Raw genomic sequence first — 7,320 nt, 5'->3', positions numbered from 1 at the left:
ATGTATATGTATATGTATATGTATATGTATATGTATATGTATATGTATATCTTTCAACAACCCCGAATACAACAAACAAAAACAGCATTTCTAAAACAGTAAATACTGAGGCAGAGAGGGAAGGAGAGAAGTAACATCCCATTGAGCAGAGACATGGGTAAGTACCACTGAGGACAATTTTACTTTCTGTACAAGAAGATCCTATTTTAAAGGTTTTGCAGAGCACTAAGGCCCATTTAGCATCTCTTCCCATGCCTTACTGTAAAGCGACCTTCAAAACCACAGCAAGCTCTGCTTAGCACTTCCTTCACAAGGCAAGCACTGAACTCTGGACACACCTGTTGTCAGGTGAAACTGAAGAAGTTGAAGATATGGTCCAGACAAACTTTAGCTTATTAACTACTGAGTCAGAATACAGTCTGGAACAGAAGATGCTAGAAGCCAATATTTTGAAATATCTGAAAGCAAAGGTTAAACATGTTGACAATAACAAATCAAATGCACTGGGCTCTGCTGGCCATCTCTATTTCCTGCTTTAGAGGTTGTCTTACTCTTTGTGTAAATATTTGTTAACTTGGGAACCCACGAAAGGACAAAGAAGAAATGAACCTTTGTCAGTGACCTTCCTCTTTGGCTTTATATTCATTAAAATGATAAAACCAAATGAGCCTGCTTTTGTTCGGCTACTTTTTTTTCTTTTTCTCTTCTACTTTCCCTAGACATATCTTCCATTGTTTTGTTTTTTTTTACACCTTGCATTTTTCCTTTTTATTAAAAAAATTACACAATTTATGTTCAGTAAAAATCCAAACAGTAGAAACAGGTACGCGAAGAAATCTATGTGCCCAGGTCCTAGTCCCATGCCCAGAAGTGATTCACATCCTCTGAAGGTTCCAGACTATACTCAGTCCCCAACCCCCAAATCTGAACTACTCTGAAATCTGACATTTGAGCATCATGTTGGATTAGAGCTGCTCACACTGACGTTTACTGTTTAACTCCATCAGCTGAAAGGTCCCTTTAAAGGAAGGTGTAAGTTCCGGTGTGCTGACGTAAGACTGCATTTACTCTTCAATTCTCTGGTAAAACCTGTACAACAGTCAGAACGTCGTCTTTATTGCTTTCACATCCACATCATGATGAAAAGCCGAAGCTTTCATTTTCTGGGCACATTCTTCTCCACACAACAGGAAAAACAATGACCCTTTAGCAAAAGGAAGCTGATTAGCTAACCGGCCGTCCACTTTGAGGCAATTGTTTATATTCTGAAACATCGTAAGAGCCCGAAGAAGAATCTCATTTGCCATTTGGCCGTCATACAGGGAAAGGAATGAAGAATTGAGCACTCAGTAGTGCCTCTGTCATGGCTGGATTCTCAGACAAGTTCAAAAGCAGCTTCAAAACCTGAACCTTGGTGCTTCCATTTCCGATAAGCAGTAGGTGGAACAGGCCAGCGATGGAGCTGCTGAGCAGGGGCTGGCAGTCACTGGTGACGGTCATGTTTGTCAGCAGCCTCAGTCCAGCCAGCTGCACGGCAGAGTTCAGGGAATCATCATGGACGTCCTCACAGACTTGATGGACATTATCAGTTGGCTTTAATTTTTAATGCTCCCCCCACCTCAAGTCTCTTAGTTGTAGTATTCTTTTCCATGGATCTAATCTTCCTGGCAGCTGGCTTTGTCTGTATTAGTTCATCCTTCTCACATACGTATTCTCAAGCATTCTCTTCCCTTTAACCCCAGTGATGGAGCTAATAGATGACAAATAGGTTACATTTTTTTCTTTCAGAGAGATGATAGTTACTCATAAGGTGTTTGTATCATATCAGCTGCTATACCTCGAAAATATTGATAACTGATCCCCAAGTCCCTTTCTAGTTATTCTGGGGTATGCATTTTTCTATCCATGTCACTAATAATCTTTTATTTTTTAATGAACTTTTATGATGATATTTTATTTTAATTGCACTTTAGCTGCAGTTTTGTTTTATAAAGTGTCTTCACGCCACATGATCTTTTAACCACGAATATGATCTCAATTATGCAAAAATCAGTGCTATCCTAGTCTAAAGACTTGCTCTATGAATTCTTTCTTATTTCATTTGCAGTTTTAAAAATTAAAATATAATTACATCATTTCCCCCCTCTCCTACCTCCACCCCTATATATTATCCTCTTAATCATTCTCAAATTAATGTGTCTTTTTTCTTGTCACACACAAACATATAAATACTTAATTTATATGTTTTTATTTAATGCTTAAATGTCCAGATACATCCAATATATCTTACTGGCTACAAAATTCTCATGACTTATTATTACATATTATCCTTTAAGATGGCATGAATGGAAATTTATATTGAAGTTGGATCATATGATCAAACTAATCTCTAAGAAAGATGATTGTCTTTCTTTATTGATCTTCCTTAATTGATCTGTACACCATGTATGTTTCATACAAATGTCCTTACAGAGCTATGTGTTACTTGTAGTGCTTGTATATTGCAAAAATGGAGGACCAGAAAGACAACCATGAGAGTATTTACCTTCTGGGATTCTGAGATGCTGAAATCTGCTGTTCCAGCTTCCTGCTTGATCCTACCTCAATTTCATCAAAGCTGTTTCCTCTAAAGACTTGCTTGAGGACATTTTCAGAATAGCTAGCTTACTCCAGCCTCTCAGACTGTTGCAGTCAGGACTTCAGATAAGTCCTGAACTTTCTCAGTACATAGAGACTGGAGAACACATGATGCCAGCCAACTTTCTTTTGACCAAACATTCTTTCCTATTTCTTTCTGGGTACCCCAAAAGGAATTCTTCACACATACTTGGCAGGAAGCAATCATAAGAAGACCATCATCTCAGTCCTTTAAGTTGGGCTGGATGGTTTTGATCATTTTATGAGCTATTGATATGTTGTCATTTTAAGGGAAGATTTACTAATATTAATGGCTTTTAGATAGGGAGGAAACAAAATAGGAAGCTTAGACTCAGGGATTTCTGTCCTTTCTTTCTTTTCCTCTAACTTTCTTTCTTTCTTATGTAAGAGAAAGGGGGTTGAGAAGAAAAAGGGTGAGATACAAGAATATTATAAGAAATTAAACAGATAGAGTAGATTGTTGAATCTACTCTTAAACAAAAATATTTTATAGCCATAATCTTATATTGGTTGAAATTTTTATATTTGATGCAGAATTGAAATTATGTTTTCTTACATTGATAAAATTTTTATATTGATACAAAATTTAAGATTAATTTTGTTACAACATTATATAGGTACCTTATGCCTATGCAATTCATTTAAATATACAAGGTTTATTCCAAGTCCTTTTAATAGCTGCTACTACAAACCTTTTAGGAAAATTAAATAATGTGAGTTAGTAGTCAGTGAATCAAACTCATAGTCAGGTTAGATATTCGTCTGCATTATCACAAATATACATATCGGGTTGTGTGGATAGCTGGAGACAGGCCTTCTTGGCTTGTTCAGTTATGCTATGGAGAGATGGTCTTCAAAGCATCAGAGATCCACACAATATGGCATTTAAGGTTATTTTATTATTAAAAGATCTCTTGACTATGAGACAGCTCTGCTCCTGACAGTGGACTCCCATTCCACTTCAAAGAAGATGATGTGCACCAACACATCCGTGTGTTGTTGCTTCAAATGTGGGAAGCTAGTCACTGGGCAAGAAATGCTTTAACTTCATCTGCAGACAAATGCTATCCAAAAAGGACAAATGGAATCAGGATATTTGACTGCTAAGCTCTGCCAAGGCAGGGTAAGCTAGTCCTTCATAATTCCTGCTTCATTTCCTACTTTCAGATGTTCTGGGTCAGAAGGCTGAAGATAGACACTCTGACACTATAAAAAATGTCAGGGACTGTTCAGGAAGTTAGATGTCTCTGTCATTTTTATTTTTTAATTTTTGGAAGCTACATTCCTATGATTCCTGCATTCTCAAGAAATACTTATTCCTTCTTGGGTCACTGATGGGGTTCAAGATTAGATAGTTATAGTCTCACAATTAAACTTACGTTGTTTAACATTGAAGATGTTCTAGATTTGAAAAGATGGATGTAGAATGGTAAAGTTAAAATAGAAGATGATTTAAGTACAGAATTATAAACACATTAAGATAGGATAGATGGTAAAGTACCTCATCTAAGTTACAAAATACAGACTGGACTTTTGAATGTAATTCATACTTAATGATTTTCATAATTGTTTCAAAGTAGTTCCCACTGTGTATTGTTTGTTACTGTAAGAGAAAGAGCTTTTAAAATTTGATAAAAAAGGGGGAAGTGTAGTAGGTTGACCTAATGCTTCTTGTATTCTAATGCAATACTGATTGCTCAAGATGGAGACACCCTTGACCAGCAGAGTATACTGTACTTAAGTGATGCCATGTGAAAATCTCTCCATTTTAACTAGTCAATAAAAGACTAGAGCCTGTGATTGGGCAATGGGATGAAAGGTGGGAATAGAGGCTCAAGAGGGAGTCGGAGAGAGAGAGAGAGAGAGAGAGAGAGAGAGAGAGAGAGAGAGAGAGGAGAAAGGAAGAAAGAAAGAAAGCAGAGAAGGAGGAAGCCTCCATGGACCAGAACTGCAAGGCCAGGAGAAACAGCAAGTAACAAGGAGCTTTATAGCTGAGGAATAAGTTGGTATAGGCCTATATCTGCTCAATCTAGGCATATGGCTTATAATTAAAATATCTGGATTGTGTGTCTTTAACATGGGATTATTAGGATTGAGAATTCAAGCAGCAAGCCTGCTCAGTCCATTTAGTGTTGCTTGTATGTATGTTTTCAAGACTGACCCCTTGATATTGGATAACCCCAGGGAAGACTAATTCTAGTTCTCAGCAGATTTTAACTGCCTGCAGCTCTTTCTCTAGGAGTGGAACATGTAAGAGTTTCCTCTTCCGTGTTCGAAGTTGGGGTTATCCTTGTTCAGGTCTTGTTTAGGCAACTGTTCTGTTGAATTTTCTTTTTTCTTTCTTTTTTTTGTTTTGCTACTGTTGAATTTTCATAGGAGAATCCTCTGTCATTTCTAGGACACACAATACTGCTATAAACTCTCTGGTTCTTTGGCCCTTACAATCTTTCTGTTCTTTCTTCAGGGATGCTTTCTGAGTCTTAGGTGTGGGGGTGTGTTGCAAGGCATCCAGGATCAGTTTTTCTCTGCATTTTGACAAGCTGTGATGCTCTGTAATGGTATCTGTCTGTACAAAGTGAAGCTTCTTGGATGGACTGGGAGCTCTGTTTATCTGTGGGAATAGGGCAAGTACTTAGAATGTAATTAGGAATTATACTAGTTTAAGAAAGTGGCTATAATAGGTTTTTTTCCTAAGATCTGTGACTCTCATAAGCCCTAGTTAGGTTTCTAGTACCAGACATGATTTCTCTCCTGTTCAACAGCCCTTCAGTCCAATTAGATGACTGTGTCTTAACACAAATGTCTGGGTGCCATTACTGTACTTTTGTGCATATCAATTCTTATTATACCCCCAAAGGAAAACATTTCCTGGTCTGGAGAAGAATCAAAAAAGATAAGAAACCAATATCATTTCATCTATGTGTTTCTTTGCTTTCCTTTAGGATAATTGTGTAAGATTTGAAAGTTTATACAAAAGCCAGTATTTCACTATAATATGATATCCAGCTTTTCTGGAACTCAAAAAACTCAAATAGGAGAACACATAAAATGCAAAAATGTATGTTTACTAATACGCATTTTAAAATTTTATCAAAATAGAGATATTTTCTAGAAAATATATTCTAAATTTGTTGATGAAAACTTTGGTTAGTACAAACATCTATTGTCCTTTAATAAGTTTTTTATTTTGGTCACAAATGGGTATTTTTTTTAAGAGTCTGTGCTTTCTTTGGGTTTAACTGGAGCATCTTTTTGTTAATTTGTTTGAGACCCTTACACAAGGCAGGAAATGTAATATTGGTTGATTGTGAAGTTTTTGACTTATTGATATGCGTGAGGACTGAACCCAAGCGGACTAGACTAACTTGCTTACTGTTTGTAGTTTCATTTTCTCTGCATCTCAGAGTCATCTGCAGAGGTTCAGGAACTGCATGTGTTTGAACCCATAGAGTAGAAACTTCATTTAAATTGGCTACAGAAGGGAACATGTAAGAAATGAGTATTTAAAATCCCTCTGAGTGGATTTTAATGGTTACGCTTCCTAACTATTGATTTGTAATCAGATTGGATGGACATAGGTATGTATACAGTCCAATACTGTACCTAGACAAACCTTGCAATTGTTCTTTTTCTTTGGAGTACTAAAAAGTAGCTTAATCTCTGGTCCTCCAATGGTCATGTTTTCCTCTGCCTTTCCTTTGGCAGAGATAGCATATGCTGCTCTTCTGAGAATAAATATAAAAGTCTAAATTGTTGATGAGTGTCTGGGTGAGTGGATTAAGGAGTGCGGAAAGCAGAGCTGTCCCTGACAAGGTTGGAACAATAAAAGAGAGCACACATGCTTTTGTTTCTAAATCTGGCAAAGCATCCTGCTGATCCAGTGACATCCATCATGTCAGCCTCACTCCCAAACTTATTGTTGTCTTGTCTTTGGTGAAGTGAAAGTAAGTAGTCCATATACTGTGTTATTTATTTGTTTATAGGTTAATTGTTCAGAATATTGATCTCCTGGGCTCATTTTCCCATCCCTTCTCAAATACCCTTTCAAATCAACAAACATAAAATAGGGCAGCTTCTCCTCCTCCACAGGGACCCTTGAATGATGTCGACTCTTTCTTTTTGGTACCTATTAAAAATCATTCTCTCAAGAAAGTAAAATTTATTATGAACATCATGACCATGTTAGAAGCTAACCTTTTTTACGCCCTGATTTTTGGGAGCAAGAATCCAATTAGACTATGGCAAATTTTTGATCTCTTGTAAATTTGGTTAAGATTGCCACTTGCATAAAAACATGTTTAAGTTGAAATGATGTTTCATAAATTTAAATTTAAAAGTTGGGTTGCTGGGAGATTGCTCAGTGGGCAGGATTGATTGCTATTCTGTCATGAGGACCTGAGTTGCAAACCCCAGTACCTACATAGACATACAGCTGTGGTCATGTACTTTTGTAACTCCAGTGTAACATAGGTGTGGAGACAGGAGGATTGTTGGGGCCTGTTGACTACTAGACCAAGACCAGGTTCACTGGGAGACCCTTTCACAAATGAGTAGGGTAGAGAATGATGGAGAATACCTAGCATCCTCTTTGGTATTCTTTCATTTACATACACCACATTCCCCATACACTACATACATACTCACTACACACGTGTGTACACA

The 7,320-nt window shown here is 37.1% G+C and overlaps 1 pseudogene; it reads right to left on the bottom strand.

The window, feature by feature from the left end:
* Positions 1 to 1,100: 1,100 nt before the first annotated feature.
* On the bottom strand, positions 1,101 to 6,337 carry LOC114626080 (annotated as a pseudogene).
* Between the last annotated feature and the right edge of the window lie 983 nt (positions 6,338 to 7,320).

Source organism: Grammomys surdaster, unplaced genomic scaffold, assembly GCF_004785775.1.
Source record: "Grammomys surdaster isolate TR1022 unplaced genomic scaffold, NIH_TR_1.0 227, whole genome shotgun sequence".
Taxonomy (NCBI): domain Eukaryota; kingdom Metazoa; phylum Chordata; class Mammalia; order Rodentia; family Muridae; genus Grammomys; species Grammomys surdaster.
This window is presented reverse-complemented; position numbering and strand designations above follow the sequence as displayed.